Below are 15,694 nucleotides of genomic sequence, written 5' to 3' on the forward strand. Positions count from 1 at the left end.
ATCATGCCTTTCCACCCCTGCAGGACCCCTACCCAACATCACCAGACAGGAGGGTCCAGACATGTCCACTTCACCCACAGAAGAGGCCCACAGTGATGACACCAGCTCTGTCCAACTGGATCTAGATGACCAGCCCGGACCATCGGGGACTTCTGGACAGTCGGTTCCCCTCACACAGGCACAGGCCACCACACACCTTCCCCCCTCTGGAAACACTAGTACAGCACCCACCCAGTGGGCCCATACCTCCGTCCCCGGGACACGTTAATCAGCTGTGTGTCCACCACTACAGGGAACCCAGGATAACCCACCACCCCAACAACAACAGGGACCTTGGGGCAGTGGGCACACGGTCCAGGGGACGGAGGCCCAGGAACACAGGGAAACTGGGAGGGCTGCTGTGCGACAGGGGGTGGACAGGCCAAGGGAACCCACTCTCCACAAGGCCCTCTCCTCCATCATGGGAGCATACCACCACTTCCAGGAGACAATGGCAACGGTACTGGCCAAGTTTCAGGAGACCCAGCACATGCAGGAGGAACAGTATATGGGCTTCAGGGAGGAACTCAGAACCATCAGCTCCACCCTGGGCACCATCGTAGGTGTGCTGAAGGAAGTACTCAACACCAAGAGGGACACTGTGGCACTAAAAGGGGACCCTGACACTAGCATGGACGATGAACTGCCCACCACCTCTGCCAGCGCTAGTGGACAGGATGCCCCGCCACAGGACCACCACACCAGCACCCCACCCCCTGCAGACGGAGAACCACCCCGCAAACGGTCTCTGAGATCCAGGAACAAGACAGAGAATGATGCCAAGACCCCCGCCAAGAAATGAGACCAACCTGATTTTCATCCTACTATCCCACTTTGTCACCCTGTCCATAATTAAACTGCCCCAGCTCCACTTCCTATACCCATATGGGCATTGCACCTGTGAGACTAATAGACTGGACTCTGCCATGGACACTCCTCCGCCATCACCCCTCACCATTTAACTTCCCCCTCTAATATTTTGCATTTAAATAAACACACTTAAAACACAAAATGATCTGGAGTCTGTCTGTGATTTCAAAATAGTGTATTTGCAATTACAGTGACAATTTTTTTTTGAAATAGTAATGTCAACATACCTATTTCACACAGCTCTAGTCCATGAGGAATTTAAGCAGATGACACACAGTGGGACCCACATCTGTGAAACCGTAAGGGAAAGTGTCAACTCAGTGACCATACACTGGGTGAAAACGACAAACAGGATAGAGGTAGTAGTGTAAAAGTACATGCAGTAGGCAGGATTGTATTCTCACCTGTGTTTCACTGGAAATATTGCTGGATCACTGAGTCCCTGTTCTGCATGTCTTCTTCCTCTGCTTCATCCTCATCACTGTCCACTGTCTTGCTTCCAGGGGCTCACCTAATAGCCACACACAGTGCCTCTGGAGTTGGCCCATCACATAAGGGATGCTGCTATTCCGCAGGATGTAGGCGTCATGCACTGAGCCAGAGAACATGGCATTCACATGGGAGATGTACTGGTCTGCCAAACATACCATCTGTACATTCATAGAATGATAACTCTTCCGGTTTCTGTACACCTGTTCACTCCTGTGGGGGGGGACCAAAGCCACATGGGTCCCATCAATGGCACCTATGATGTTGGGGATATGTCCTAGGGCATAGAAATCACCTTTCACTGTAGGCAAATCCTCCACCTAAGGGAAAACGATGTAGCTCCTCATGTGGGCAGACAACACTCTGGACAATACGTTGGAAAACATAGGCTGGGACATCCCTGATGCCATGACCACCGTTGTTTGAAAAGAGCCACTTGCAGGGAAATGGAGCACTTGAGAGGGGATTCCTGTGGGATGGCGGATTGCTGACATCAGGTCTGGCTCCAACTGGGTACACAGTTCTTGGATTGTGGCACGGTCAAACCTGTAGGTGATTATCAAATGTCGCTCTTCCATTGTCGACAGGTCCACCAATGGTCGGTACACCGGAGGATGCTGCCATCTCCTCACATGTCCCAGCAGACGGTGCCTATGAAGGACAACAGCGACCACAGATTCAAACAACTCAGAGGTACGTACCCACAGTTTACACAGAACACCAATCATACACAAAAGGTGGCCTGTATGTGTGTTGAGACTAGGCCTAGGTATGTGTGATGCAGTTGAAAATGAGAACATGTGGGCGCCTGAAATGGCAACTGCCTGACCTCTAAAGTGGGACAATGGGATGTGAGCTAACTGCGCTGGCGTTGTACACCGTCGCGGTAGGCGGTCAGAGACCGCGGCGCAATGCTGCATTGGTTAACATTGGACCCTATGGGTCCCAGGAGCCAATGACGATGTACGCCGGCGGTGATGGTACGCACCACCGCGGACGTGACTGCTGCGGACGTGACCACCATTTTCTATCACTTCAATCACTTGATACCTGATCTTCGACAGGAGAGGACCTACACTGCAAGTGCTGCTGTGACCTCAGTCTGGAAGAGACAATGGCTCGTGCGTCTGGGGAAAGGGCCCCTGCCTTCACATCGGAGGAGTTGGAGAAGCTCGTTGATGGGGTCCTCCCCCAGTACACGCTACTCTACGGTCCTCCAGACAAACAGGTAAGTACACAGGGAGCATGTTGTATGGGCTATGCCTGTGTAGAGAGGGCTGGATGTAAGAAGGAAGGGGGCAGAGTGCTGCGTGCATGTAAGACGGTGAGTGCATGTGCCACATGGCAAGGGTAGGGATGGGGGCCACTCACTTTGACGGTGCAGTTGGTAATGACTTCTCTTCTTCCCCTGTTCATTTCATGTAGGTCAGCGCCCACCAGAAGAAAGATATTTGCCGTGCCATCGCCAAGGACATCCGGACCCTGGGAGTCTACCACAGACGGAGCGCCCACTGCAGGAAAAGATGGGAGGACATTCGCCGCTGGAGCAAGAAGACGGCGGAGGCTCAGCTGGGGATGGCCTCCCAACGTGGGAGGGGTGCCCGTCTAACCATGACCCCCCTGATGTTCAGGATCCTGGTGGTGGCCTACGCGGAGTTGGATAGGCGCTTGAGGGCATCACAGCAGACACAAGGGGGTGAGTACACTCTCATTCAGCTGACTTTGCGCGCAGTGGAGTTGTCTGGTTGGGGGAGGAGGGCTGTGGGTTTCCCTAGGCCAGGGCGAATTCCGTAGGCTAGGCCCCTCCGTAAGGCATGGCCCTGTGGCCCCCCACTCCACCTCTGTAGAGTGCCAAGTACAGCTATTCATGCCCCTGTGTCATCTATGTGTGCAGATGTCATCCATAGCCTTGCAGGCCATTTCCCAGGAATTGGACTGTGGAGCCCAAGAGGGCGGCGTAGTGCAGGGGGCCTCTGTGTCTGTCTTGTCTGCCAACGGTAGCGGTAATCCATGCACTCAACATGTCTTTCCTCTGTCTCCCCACCCCCCTTTTTGTGGTCTTCCTGTTCTTGTGTGCATTAGCATCATCAGGCAGAGGAGCCTTGGCACCGGAGCACGAGGGAGCTGCATCCCACATGGCCCTGGAGGACGAGACTACAGACTCGGAATTCACCAGTGGGATGGAGGGCGAGGGGAGCTCCATGGCGGGGACAGGAGCTGACACCAGTGACATGGACTCGTCCTCTGATGGGAGCTCCCTTGTGCCCTCCGCATCTACAGGTACAGCCACCACTCCCCCTACCAGCACCGCCCTCCCAGCAGCCCCTCAGCCTTTGCCCCATGCCTGCTCACCCAGGAGGGTGGGCATCACCTTCGCCCCAGGCACCTCAGGCCCTGCCCCAGTCACCCCTGCTGCCCTCAGTGAGGAGGCCATTGACCTCCTCAGGTCCCTCACTGTTGGGCAGTCTACCATTTTGAATGCCATCCAGGGTGAAGAAAGGCAGTTACAACAAACTAATGCATTCATTGAGGGCATTCATTCTGGTCAGGCGGCCCTTCACTGAGCTTTTCAAACTCTGGCCTCAGCACTGATGGCAGCCATTGTCCCCGTCTCTAGCCTCCCCCCTCCAATGTCCTCCACCCAGACCCAATCCCCTGTACCTCTGCCTATCCCAAGCACACCATCAGACCAGCCTGCACACACCTCACCAGACAAGGGAAGCTCAGGCAAACATAAGCACCACACATCCCACAGGCACTCACGCAAGCAACACACACATGCAGACACACCAACATCCACTGCCTCCACTGTGTCCCCTCCTCGTCGTCTCCCTCCTCCCTCCCAGTCTCGTCTACACTCACACCTGCATGCACTACCTCTACAGCCACTATGTCCCTCACCAGCACACCCACCAGCACACCCCGCTCACGTGCAGTCACCACCCCCACTACCATTCACACGTCCTCTGTGTCCTCTCCCAGTGTGTCTGTGACGCCCCCTCCGAAGATACACAAACGCAGGCACACACCCACCCAACAGCCATCCACCTCACGACAGATTCCAGCGCATGCACCTGCACCCAAAGTCACCAAACGTACACCTCCTACTACCACCACCTCTTCCTCCACTCCCAAACCCCCTCCAGCTACCCATCCCAGTGTGTCCAAAATAATTTTCCTGTCCAGCCTTGACCTTTTTCCCACACCTCCCCCACCCCGTCCATCTCATAGGTCCCGAAGTAGCACCTCAGCCACAACATCTACGGGACCAGTGGTGCCTGTTGTCACAGGTATGTGGAGTGCACCGGCCAACAGGACAGCCAGTGTGGCACGGAGCCACAGCACAGCCAGTCCCCCCCTGTGAAGCATCAGAAGTTGGCCAGTGCCCGGCGGGAGAGGGGGAAGACTCCAGCCACCAAAGCCACTCCCAGGGGTTCCGGTGGGAGTGTGGAGTCAGCTGTTACACCTCCCAAGGTGGGGAAGGGCCACAAGAAACCCAGCAAGTCTGGGAAGAGCTGCACGGCGGAGAAGACCGCCATTATCCCCGCTGCCCAGGAGGCCACCGCCAGCCCTATCCCTGCTGCCCAGGAGGGCCCCGCCAGCCCCAGCCCAGCTGTCCAGGAGGGCCCCGCCAGCCCCAGCCCAGCTGCCCAGGAGGCCACCGCCAGCCCCAGCCCAGCTGCCCAGGAGGCCACCGCCAGCCCCAGCCCAGCTGCCCAGGAGGGCCCCACCAGCCCCAGCCCAGCTGGCCAGGAGGCCACCGCCAGCACAAGCCCCGCTGGGCCATGAAGGACCGCCACCACAAGCACCGCTGGGCCATGAACGACCGCCAGCACAAGCCCCGCTGGGCAATGAAGGACCGCCAGCACAAGCCCCGCTGGGCCATGAAGGACCACCAGCACAAGCACTGCTGGGCCATGAAGGACCGCCAGCACAGGCACCGCTGGGCCGGGCACCGCCAAATCAAGCACCGCTGAACAGGGCACCACAAAATCAAGCTCCGCTGAACAGGGCACCGCCAAATCAAGCACCGCTGAACAGGGCACCGCCAACTCAAGCACCGCTGAACAGGGCACTGCCAACTCAAGCACAGCTGGGCCGGGCACCGCCAACTTAAGCACCGCTGAACAGGGCACCGCCAAATCAAGCACCGCTGGGCCGGGCACCGCCAATTCAAGCACCGCTGAACAGGGCACCGCCGACTCAAGCACCGCTGAACAGGGCACCGCCAACTCAAGCACCGCTGAACAGGGCATCGCCAAATCAAGCACCGCTGAACAGGGCACCGGCAACTCAAGCACCGCTGAACAGGGCACCGCCAAATCAAGCACCGCTAGCCCATGAGCGGCAGGGGCACTGACGCAACTGGGTCCGTCACGCGGTGACCAGTTCCCCTCCAGAACCAGTGGAGAGATCCATCCACTACCTCTGTCCTTCACAGGATGAAGCACTCTGGGCACCAGTCCCCCTCCAGAACCAGTGGAGAGATCCATCCACTACCTCTGTCCTTCACAGGATGAAGCACTCTGGGCACCAGTCCCCCTCCAGAACCAGTGGAGACTGTTATCCACTTGAGGGACTGTGGCTTTGCACTCCCCAGGATTGAACAGTGGGCAACCCACCCACTGTAGAGACTTGAGAAACTGTGGCTTTGCACTCCCCAGGATAATGCAGTGGGCAACCCATCCACTGGAGAAACTTGAGAGACTGTGGCTTTGCACTCCCCAGGATATGGCAGTGGGAAAACCACCCACTGGAGAGACTTGAGAGACTGTGGCTTTGCACTCCCCAGGATAATGCAGTGGGCAACCCACCCACTGGAGAGACTTGAGAGACTGTGGCTTTGCACTCCCCAGGACATGGCAGTGGGCAACCCACCCACTGGAGAGACTTGAGAGACTGTGGCTTTGCACTCCCCAGGATATAGCAGTGGGCATACCACCCACTGTAGAGACTTGAGAGACTGTGGCTTTGCACTCCCCATGATTGAACAGTGGGCATTGAGCCCCCTTGTGGATCTGGCGTCGTGCACTCATCCAGCTGAGGTGCCCCCCCTTCCCTTCCCCCTGAGGTGCCTGTTGTATTTCTATCTGATGCCCCTGCAGTGTTCTCTCTGTTTTGATCGGGTATCGAGTGTGGGCCTCACCCATGCATTTTGGGCCCAGTGGTCCACGGACTATAAATGGTGCAATACCTGGACTTGTATTATTGGTGTATATATTTGTTTATAGTGTATAGATATTTTTGAGTACTGGATTTTAATAGACTACAATGGTTGCACTCATTTCCTTTTGTCTTTGCATTCTTCAGGGGGGTTTGGGGGGTGTAACTGTAATGTATCAACATGTATTAGTGTGTGTGTTGTAGTGGGTGAGGGTGAGGGTGGGGGTGGGGGTGTTGCGTGTGTGTGTCCCGGTTTTTTGCCTCCCCCCTCCCCTGTGTCGTAAGTGCAGTACTCACCATGGTCTTCGCCGCCGGCGTTCGTGCTCCTGGTAGAGGAGCAGGAAGACTATCGCAGGTAGAATTTGGAGTTCTGGGTCCATGGTGTCCTCGTTCCTTGTGGGGTGTGTAGAGGTGAGCAATTTCCCTTCGGAATTCCTGTTTCCGCCGTGTTTTTATCCGCGGTGAATCTGCCCCGGAAAAGGTGGCGGATTGGCCTGTCATAATAGTGTGGGCGGTACATTGTCTCCCACCTGTCTGTTGGCGATGACCGCTGCGCTGTTTGTTTGTACCGCCGTGGCGGTCGGAGTGTTAAAGTGGCTGTCTTTGTTGGCAGTTTCCGCCACAGTCGTAACTGCCCCGGAAAAGGTGGTGGATTGGCCTGTCATAATAGTGTGGGCGGTACATTGTCTCCCACCTGTCTGTTGGCGGTGACCGCCGCGCTGTTTGTTTGTACCGCCATGGCGGTCGGAGTGTTAAAGTGGCTGTCTTTGTTGGCAGTTTCCGCCATGGTCGTAACTGCAATTTCTTTACTGCCGGCCTGTTGGCGGTCTCACTGCCGCTTTAACACCGTCCGCCAGGGTTGTAATGACCCCCTTAATGTCTACAGCACTGACACCAACAACTATCTGGGAGTCTGGCTATCAGCCAATGGGAAGCCCATAGCTCATTCTCATCACTTGAAGGCAAAAGCTGATTTAATAATAATTAGACTCTGCCAGCTAAACAAAACCACTGAAAGCCCGACCACCAGACTAATCCTTCAAGTACTTAATGCTTCTTTCTTACCACCATTAAATTATGGCCATGCAGCTTACCCAGGTCACCTTACTGCGCTGATAGAAAAGCTTCAAATGAAAATCTGTAAAAGAATATTCAAACTACCTCAGTATCTAAGGAGTAACCTGATAAGATTAGAATTTGGGCTGGAAGGTCAGAAATGGGCACATGTGGGGGCTTTCTTGAAGTACTACCACAAATTAATGATGGCACCTACTAATACTCTAAAATCATTTATTTGCTACATCTTTAAAACAAAGTCAAACCCATGGTCACAATACTTAACCACACCATTAACAGGCCTATAAATTGATCAAGCTGAGCTGACAAAACTAGCACAGTCACAAATATCCATCAAGGTGATCCTGAAAAGACAGACAAAAATCCTTTCCTGAGCATGTGATCTGGGTAAACTGAATAACACAGCAGTACAAAGAGCGGTGGCGGCATCTTATAAGAGTGATACACATCATCTGGCACCCCAGCCTTACTTAGCTTGCACAATCAGGAAGGCCGCTGTGACAAAAAATTGCCTTCGCCTGACTGCTTGGCCTAAAAATAAAGGAACTGAACCCAAACTGGTGCAGCCTTATCAGTATAAACTGCTGCAGACTTTGTGGCTACAAAACATAGACATTTATCCATTTATTAAGCCACTGCCCGGCAAAGTTGAATGCACAGCGCACTTTACTAAGACTTCTCTTCCTCCGCTACAAGATCCTACTCTGAGGCTAAAACTCTGATATTCACTCTAAAAGAGCCAGTAGAGCTGGCCAAATTTGGGAAATATGTTTCACAACTGCCAGCAAAATTAAAACTGCACGTCGAATTGAGGTAATTGTAAACTGTTTAACGAGTATAAGCTAATATTTTATTTTAAAGTATGATTCAAGGAAAATACCAAGCCCTGACATCTACTGCTGCCTCCTATTTTATTTTAACCTTGTTAGGCCTTAATTTTTAATGACTTCACAAACTAAGAAGCCAGATTATTGTCTAAATAGTGGCGCACTATTTGTATTTTTAGCTGATGTTTGTAACTTGGTACAGTATGTGATTGCTCTGGAAAGATTTTAAGTAATCACGCAATAAAGTTTGTTTTTGATACACTTTGAATGGTGGCAAGACCGGGGTGCTGATGGTGGGCCTCACCCCATGTCTTTTTTAAGAAGTCAATAGCCTTGGTTCCTGGCTGGCCCCGTGGCTCTCCATGGGTATTAAAATCTGTGAAATTGCAGCTGATTGTTATGGGTTATTTGAAAGCCTGAAGAAAATTTTCGGACTCCTCCCCATTTCTGCTCAGGAAACAGTGGTTCAGACTTTGACTGTGTTAGCACGTCAGTCCTTATGAAGTAAACTTACAAGGGGTTGTGTATAGGTCGATGAACCTTTTGACTCGTTTAAGATGTTCTTACCATAGCTCCAGAACAGAAACAATAATCAATACACAATAATCAATAATCATTTGTCAAATCAATAATCAATGGAGTCAGTAATTATCGCACACCATGACTGAAAGGTCATGAATAACCACACCTTTAGTAAAAGTTTGGTAAGTTTATTTCCCTTATATTAACAATACTAAAGTCAAGTAGATTAATCTCAATATCAAATGAAACACATATAAGACCAATACTGGTTTACCAAAGCGACAAAAGAAACACAGTCTAACCAAAGCTTGTAGCACAATATATTCTAAAGCAAAAGTACAGATCAATAGCAAAGTTAGCTGTGATAGGGATATGACATACATAGAACTCAGCAAGATAATTTGTCAAAGCATTAGTCCCTGTAATTTGTCAGGCGTTATGTGAATACCCTCACCTAACCGAGATTAGCATCAGCATTTTGAACTTCATGCAAAACAATTTAGAACACACATTTAGAAATCATCTAGCTAAAGAAAACTATTAAAGTCAGCACAGTTGGTACCTAGAAAGAAAAGGCACAAAAATGCATTTCAGTCATATTGTCAAATCTACCTATCCACGGTATGGGTCAGCAAACAGAATCAGGCTTCATCCTTAGGTCATCAATTGATCAGCAAAGCATCAGGCTCTCAGTCAGAGAGTATAACCCAATGACAGAATCTTGAATCGCTTCTAAGTCTCTTCTCAACAGCGATCTGCCTAAAAAAATAAATCTGAATACTTCTTCTCTGTTACGTTGTTATATCAAAGTCACCTAAACTATCCCCTAGTTCCCTATTGGTCAATTAATCATACGTTATTACTCTACCCAATAATAATTCTATACCAGATCTATGAATTCTAATATTTCTGAATAAACGGAAGAAGAACTAATTAATGAGGAGATTGTAACTATTCACACAACGTTGATTGGTCTGCTTTACGATGTTCTCATCATCTGGCTCGTCAGGTATTAAATTTGTTGCATCTTCTTCTCCAGTCAGTGTCTTCATTGTTTGCAGTACTTCTCGCACACATTACATACAACTCGATACATTTTAAGGACAATCTCTCCTGTTAGTTGGTTCTCATAGAAAGCTTCTGCTAAGCATTTTATTAAAACAATGAACATTTCACAGTTAGTTCACCTTGTCAGCGTTTTCTATTAAATGCAAAGAAATACCGCTCCTGCATGAGACCTGGCAAAACTGGGCCAAGACACTCGCTAGGTTCAGGCTCACGATTAATAAGCTAAAGCATACTTCATAACCCCAAATATGACATATTACTACATTATTCCAATACATTTTGAAGAATTCATAAGTATTAATCATTAATTAGTACATTTCATGAACACTGGTGACCATTCTTCGAGGTCACAATTTCAAACGGGTGCATTATTTCTCTACTTTATTTAATTTTCAACACAATTCATTATTCAAAATGCATAAACACTCATTAATAATTTCTAATTAAGACATTCTGCTTCAGTAACTGTATCCAGATTTTACTATGGCAACGTGCTCTATCTAGGTGCCCCTAAAAAATCATTAAAGGGACTTCAGATTTTACAAGATTCTGCAGCACAGCTGCTCTGCCACACCACAAGTATTTCTCAATCACCCCTCAGCTTCCCTCTCTTCACTGGCTACCAGAAAAGAATGACATCCATTTGAAAGCTTAATGCATAGGTCTTTGTATGGCTGTGCCCCTTCTTACATCAGAGCACCAGTGCAGTGGTATTCTCCTAGGTAGCCTGTTAAATAGCTACAATCTCCTCATTAATTGGTTCTTCTTCTTCCGTTTATTCAGTTCAATATGTCCAGTGCATCATACCCCATCCATCAGTAGTCAATCAATCAATCAATCAGGAACTGGTAAAGCATACTACTCACCGTGAGGGTCTCAAGGTGCTGAGGAGGGGAGGGGGAGAAGAGGGCAGAGGTGCTGCTGCTCCTTGAACCACAGTCAGAGCCACACCACTTCCCTGCTCCAAATCCCAATTAACTCACATCAAGAAACTCACCACAATTTACCACATAATACCTACAACAGCATACCGCCCGCCCGCCTCTTCACTGCGGAAATGAGCTCTGAATTATTATACCTCATTGTAAATGTGTAAGACAGGGATATTTTTTTTTTTGCTGTTCTTATCTTCAGGTAAAAATCCTAGCTTGCACTTTTCTTTTGGATTTCCGTGGATTGTTGAAAACCTGGCTCTTTTGGCTATTATCCTTTCTTTAACTTCACAGCTGGGAATCTCTTTTTGAGTAGCCATGCTCTTCGGGACACACATACAGTGACACTCCTTGTTGGTGCAAAACGTCATTTATTTAGGACAGGGTTTAAACATAACATCACTTAACATTTAACTGTATACCCTCCATTTAACCAGACATTGGCGGTCATTCTGACCGCGGCGGTCGCCGCCCGCCAAGCGGTTCCCGCCAAAAGACCGCGGCGGCCATTCCGGCTTTCCCGCTGGGCCGGCGGGCGACCGCCAGTAGACCGCCGGCCGGCCCAGCGGGAAAGCCCCTTTAACAACTCCGCCGGCTCCGAATGGAGCCGGCGGAGTTGCAGGGGTGCGACGGGTGCAGTGGCACCCGTCACGATTTTCACTGTCTGCAAAGCAGACAGTGAAAATCTTTGTCGGGCCCTGTTAGGGGGCCCCTGCACTGCCCATGCCAGTGGCATGGGCAGTGCAGGGGCCCCCAGGGGCCCCACGGCACCCGTTCCCGCCATCCTGGTTCTGGCGGTGGACACCGCCAGAAACAGGCTGGCGGGAAGGGGGTCGGAATCCCCATGGCGGTGCTGCAAGCAGCGCCGCCATGGCGGATTCCCTGGGCCAGCGGGAAACCGGCGGGAAACCGGCGGGAAACCGCCGGCTCCCCTTTTCTGACCGCGGCTTTACCGCTGTGGTCAGAATCGCCCAGGAAGCACCGCCAGTCTGTTGGCGGTGCTTCCGCTGCCCTCCGCCCTGGCGGTCATGGACCGCCAGGGTCGGAATGACCCCCATTAACTTTAACAATTCCTTTGCCATCTCCTGCTACGCACATCCTCCAATCACCTGCCCTGAATGACTTCTAAAACCCCTCTTTACAACCTACCTATCTGCCAAACTTACTATCTCCTTCCTCTCCTTCCTTCTTAAGCTAGGTGGGTGGGTGGTCAACGCTACTCTCCTCCATCCCCTGGTCGGCACAGAAGAGAGGCCGGCCCCACCCTTCCACCCCCCTTTTAAACCCTGCCCGAGGTCCCACCCCCACTTACCATATAACCAATAAGGCGCCTCTGCGCCACTTCCTGCTAACCCGAAAGAGCCAGCGGAGAGACTAGACCGGGTCTCTCTCTCCGCGGGCCCCTCCATCGGGACACACATACAGTGACACTCCTTGTTGGTGCAAAAGGTCATTTATTTAGGACAGGGTTTAAACATAACATCACTTAACATTTAACTGTATACCCTCCATTTAACCAGACCTTAACTTTAACAATTCCTTTGCCTTCATTCTCTCCTCGAATAGCTCCCTTCAATTCTCCTACCGTAGACGCTCCCCTATTCCTCCCATGCCTTACTTGCTTGCAACCTACCCCCCCCCACTCTGATCCTTCACCTCCTTGTTTTCCCCCTGGAAGGGTGGACAATCCCGCATCTGGCTCTCCACCCTCCCCATCTCCTGCCAACCAGCGAAACCCGTGCGTCGTTTCACTGCCCCACCCCAAGGAAAAACGCCCTTTTTCCCATTCTGTGTTTCCACCTCCTCTACATATATATATATTTATTTTTTTTATTCCCTGATCCACAAATTCACACCCCATAAACTCTCTAACATCAACCTTAACTCCGTTAGGTAAAACGCATTTCCTATCTGCGACAAATGGACCCCGTCGTCACGAAACAAGGCCTCCTCCTGCTCTTTTATGTCCTCGTGCTTTAACACCTTGATCCCCTGAGCCCAGCAGAATACCCTCATGGCTCTCTTCAACTCTTTTCGAGCCCGCTCAATGGTTCCGTGATTCAGTGCCCCTCTCCATACCCTTCTTGGCACAAATTCTGTCCATACCAGACATGTCCTGCATAGTTTCTGTTTCAAGAGTTCCAAATCCCTCTGCATGAGCTGTATCAAAGTGAGCCCCGATAGCTTCACTAGATTATTTTCCCCAAGATAGATCAATAAAAGGTCCGGACATCCCCACTGTGGCAAGTTACCCGTGATAAATGGGAGCAGGCCCCCCCACCTCATACCACTCTTGCCCCACCAACGAACTTCATGGTGTCTGCTGGGCAGTCCCAATGATCTGCCGTAAATTTGCCTCTCCGCAAATTTCACCGCCCAATGAACGAAAGAATGGCCAACCAACCATGTCGTCATCTTGTCTTTTCGCGGCCCAGCCACACATCCTGCAAAGAAAAAACACTGTAAAGGCTGCAGTGGTAAGCTAACCCCCCCCCCTACTCTGCCCCTTCAAGGCCTGACGTACCGCTCGCAGCACCTGGATTTCCATCTCCCTATGGCCTTGATCTTAGCCCAATCCCAACATAAATGGCTGTCGCTGCGCCAATCCTGAATGAATGCGTTCCGTAATCCCCTTCCCTCTGGCCTATCCGGCCAAGTGCCATTCTCATAACCTGTAACAGCTGATAGCTAGTCAGCTTTTTCCCTGATGCATGTACAAAAACCCCTGAATCTCCTGCCCCATGCCTACACGCCTTGAAACTGCCCCACTCCATTATCGGGCATGCTCTCTCCACACCCCGTTTTTCCAGCCATACCCATTTACCCTTACCAAGCTGGTCCGTCTTTGAACGCCTAAGCCATATCCCCAGCCTGTCTTTGTGCATGCACACCTCCTTCATTCTCACTCCAATTTCTTTCCCCACCCCCAACAATTCAGACACTCGAAAAGCGCCAAAGAACATCCAAACCATGCATAAACGGAATAAACCCACCTCATACTCATTCGTACAACAAACTGGTAAAACATGTAACAGCTCCAGCAATATTTCAAAAGTAATGGGTTCTCTTGCTGGCTTGGTCCCGTTGGCCCTGACCCTGCCCCAACCCTTCAGCATCTTACCCAATAAGTCATTATGTGCAGGGTCAAAACCAAAAAAGAGTTTCCCATAAAATGAAACGCCTGCCAGCTTCCCTCCAATTGTAGCTGGGGATAAACCCTGCCCGATCAGAAAAAGCACGAAGCGTATGGCCCGTGCTTCGAGAGTCAGCAGGCCCAAAAATTACCCCCAAACGGCTCAAAAGATTGAAATTCCAACCATGCAAGCCTGTAACTTTGCCGCGTAGATACCGCTAAAGGCATCTCCACCAGCCCCGTGATCATCATGCCCCCCACTCCCAAATGTCTTCCGGGACCGCGGTCTTGTTCTGTTCCGCTCCAGGTGCCACTGTGAACGAGATAGGGAGTCTGCAATCTCGTTGTGAACCCCAGGTATATGACCAGCTTTAAATATAACATTCAAAGATAAACATTGAAGCATAAACTGACGCAACAGGCGCAAAACTCTGAGATCCCTCGGCCTCTGCCTGTTGACCAACTCAACCACCGTCATGTTGTCTACTTGAAAAATCACTGTCCTGTTGGCTAACTCCGGCCCCCACACTGCCAATGCCACTAGTAGTGGAAAAAAATCCAGGAAAGCGATGCTTCTCCCCTGCCGCGACCAAAGTGCAGGCCATGTTTCTGCACACCACCTCCCGTCCCAGTATAAGCCAAAACCCGACGCTCCCGCCGTGTCAGAAAAAATTTGGACCTGCCACACCGTGTCTGAGTCACCAAAAGACATTGGTACTCCATTAAAATTTTTCAAAAAGATCTCCCATACTTTGATGTCTTCTCGCAATGCCAAGGAAACTCGTATTCTATGGTGTGGAAGCACTGCACCTGACATGGACAGCCCCAAACGTCTACAGAAAGTCCGACCTCCCCTTACTACCCTACATGCAAAATTAAGGTACCCTAACAGTTTCTGGGCCGTCTGTAGATCTATTTTGCGTAAGGTGTGCACCACTGCTAGGAATTCAAGTATTTCCCTCACTTTCGCCGCTGGTAATCTGGCGACCAACGCTTCTGCGTCTAGTTAAATACCCAAAAAGGTCAAAATCGGTAATGGTCCTTCTGTTTTCTCCGGGGCGAGGGGCACTCCTGTCTGCTGAGCTAGCCTCCGGAGGCTGTCCAAAGCCCGTCCGCAAGCCCCGGATGCGGCCGTTCCTACAAATAGGAAATCATCCAGATAATGAGTCACTGTCCTATGGCCACTCATTCTTACAAAGACCCACTGCAGGAAAGTGCTGAAGGTTTCAAAAAGCGCGCAGGATATCGCACAACCCATGGGCAAAACCCTATCCACATAAATAGCCCCGTCTAGCTGCATGCCTAAAAGGTCAAAATCTGCTGGGTGAATGGGAAGTAATCTAAAGGCTGATTGAATATCACATTTCGCCATTTCAGCATTCCGTCCGCACTTTAAAACTAACTTCACAGCGTCGTCAACTGACGCGTAGATTACCTTGGAGTCCTCCTGGGCAATGAAGTCATTGACCGATGCACCTTCAGGCCATGACAGGTGGTGGATCAAACAAAACTCTCCCTGTGCTTTTTTGGTTACCACTCCCAAAGGAGATATCATCAGAGAGTCACTTGGCCAT

Source organism: Pleurodeles waltl, chromosome 2_2 (genome assembly GCF_031143425.1).
Source record: "Pleurodeles waltl isolate 20211129_DDA chromosome 2_2, aPleWal1.hap1.20221129, whole genome shotgun sequence".
Taxonomy (NCBI): Eukaryota; Metazoa; Chordata; class Amphibia; order Caudata; family Salamandridae; genus Pleurodeles; species Pleurodeles waltl.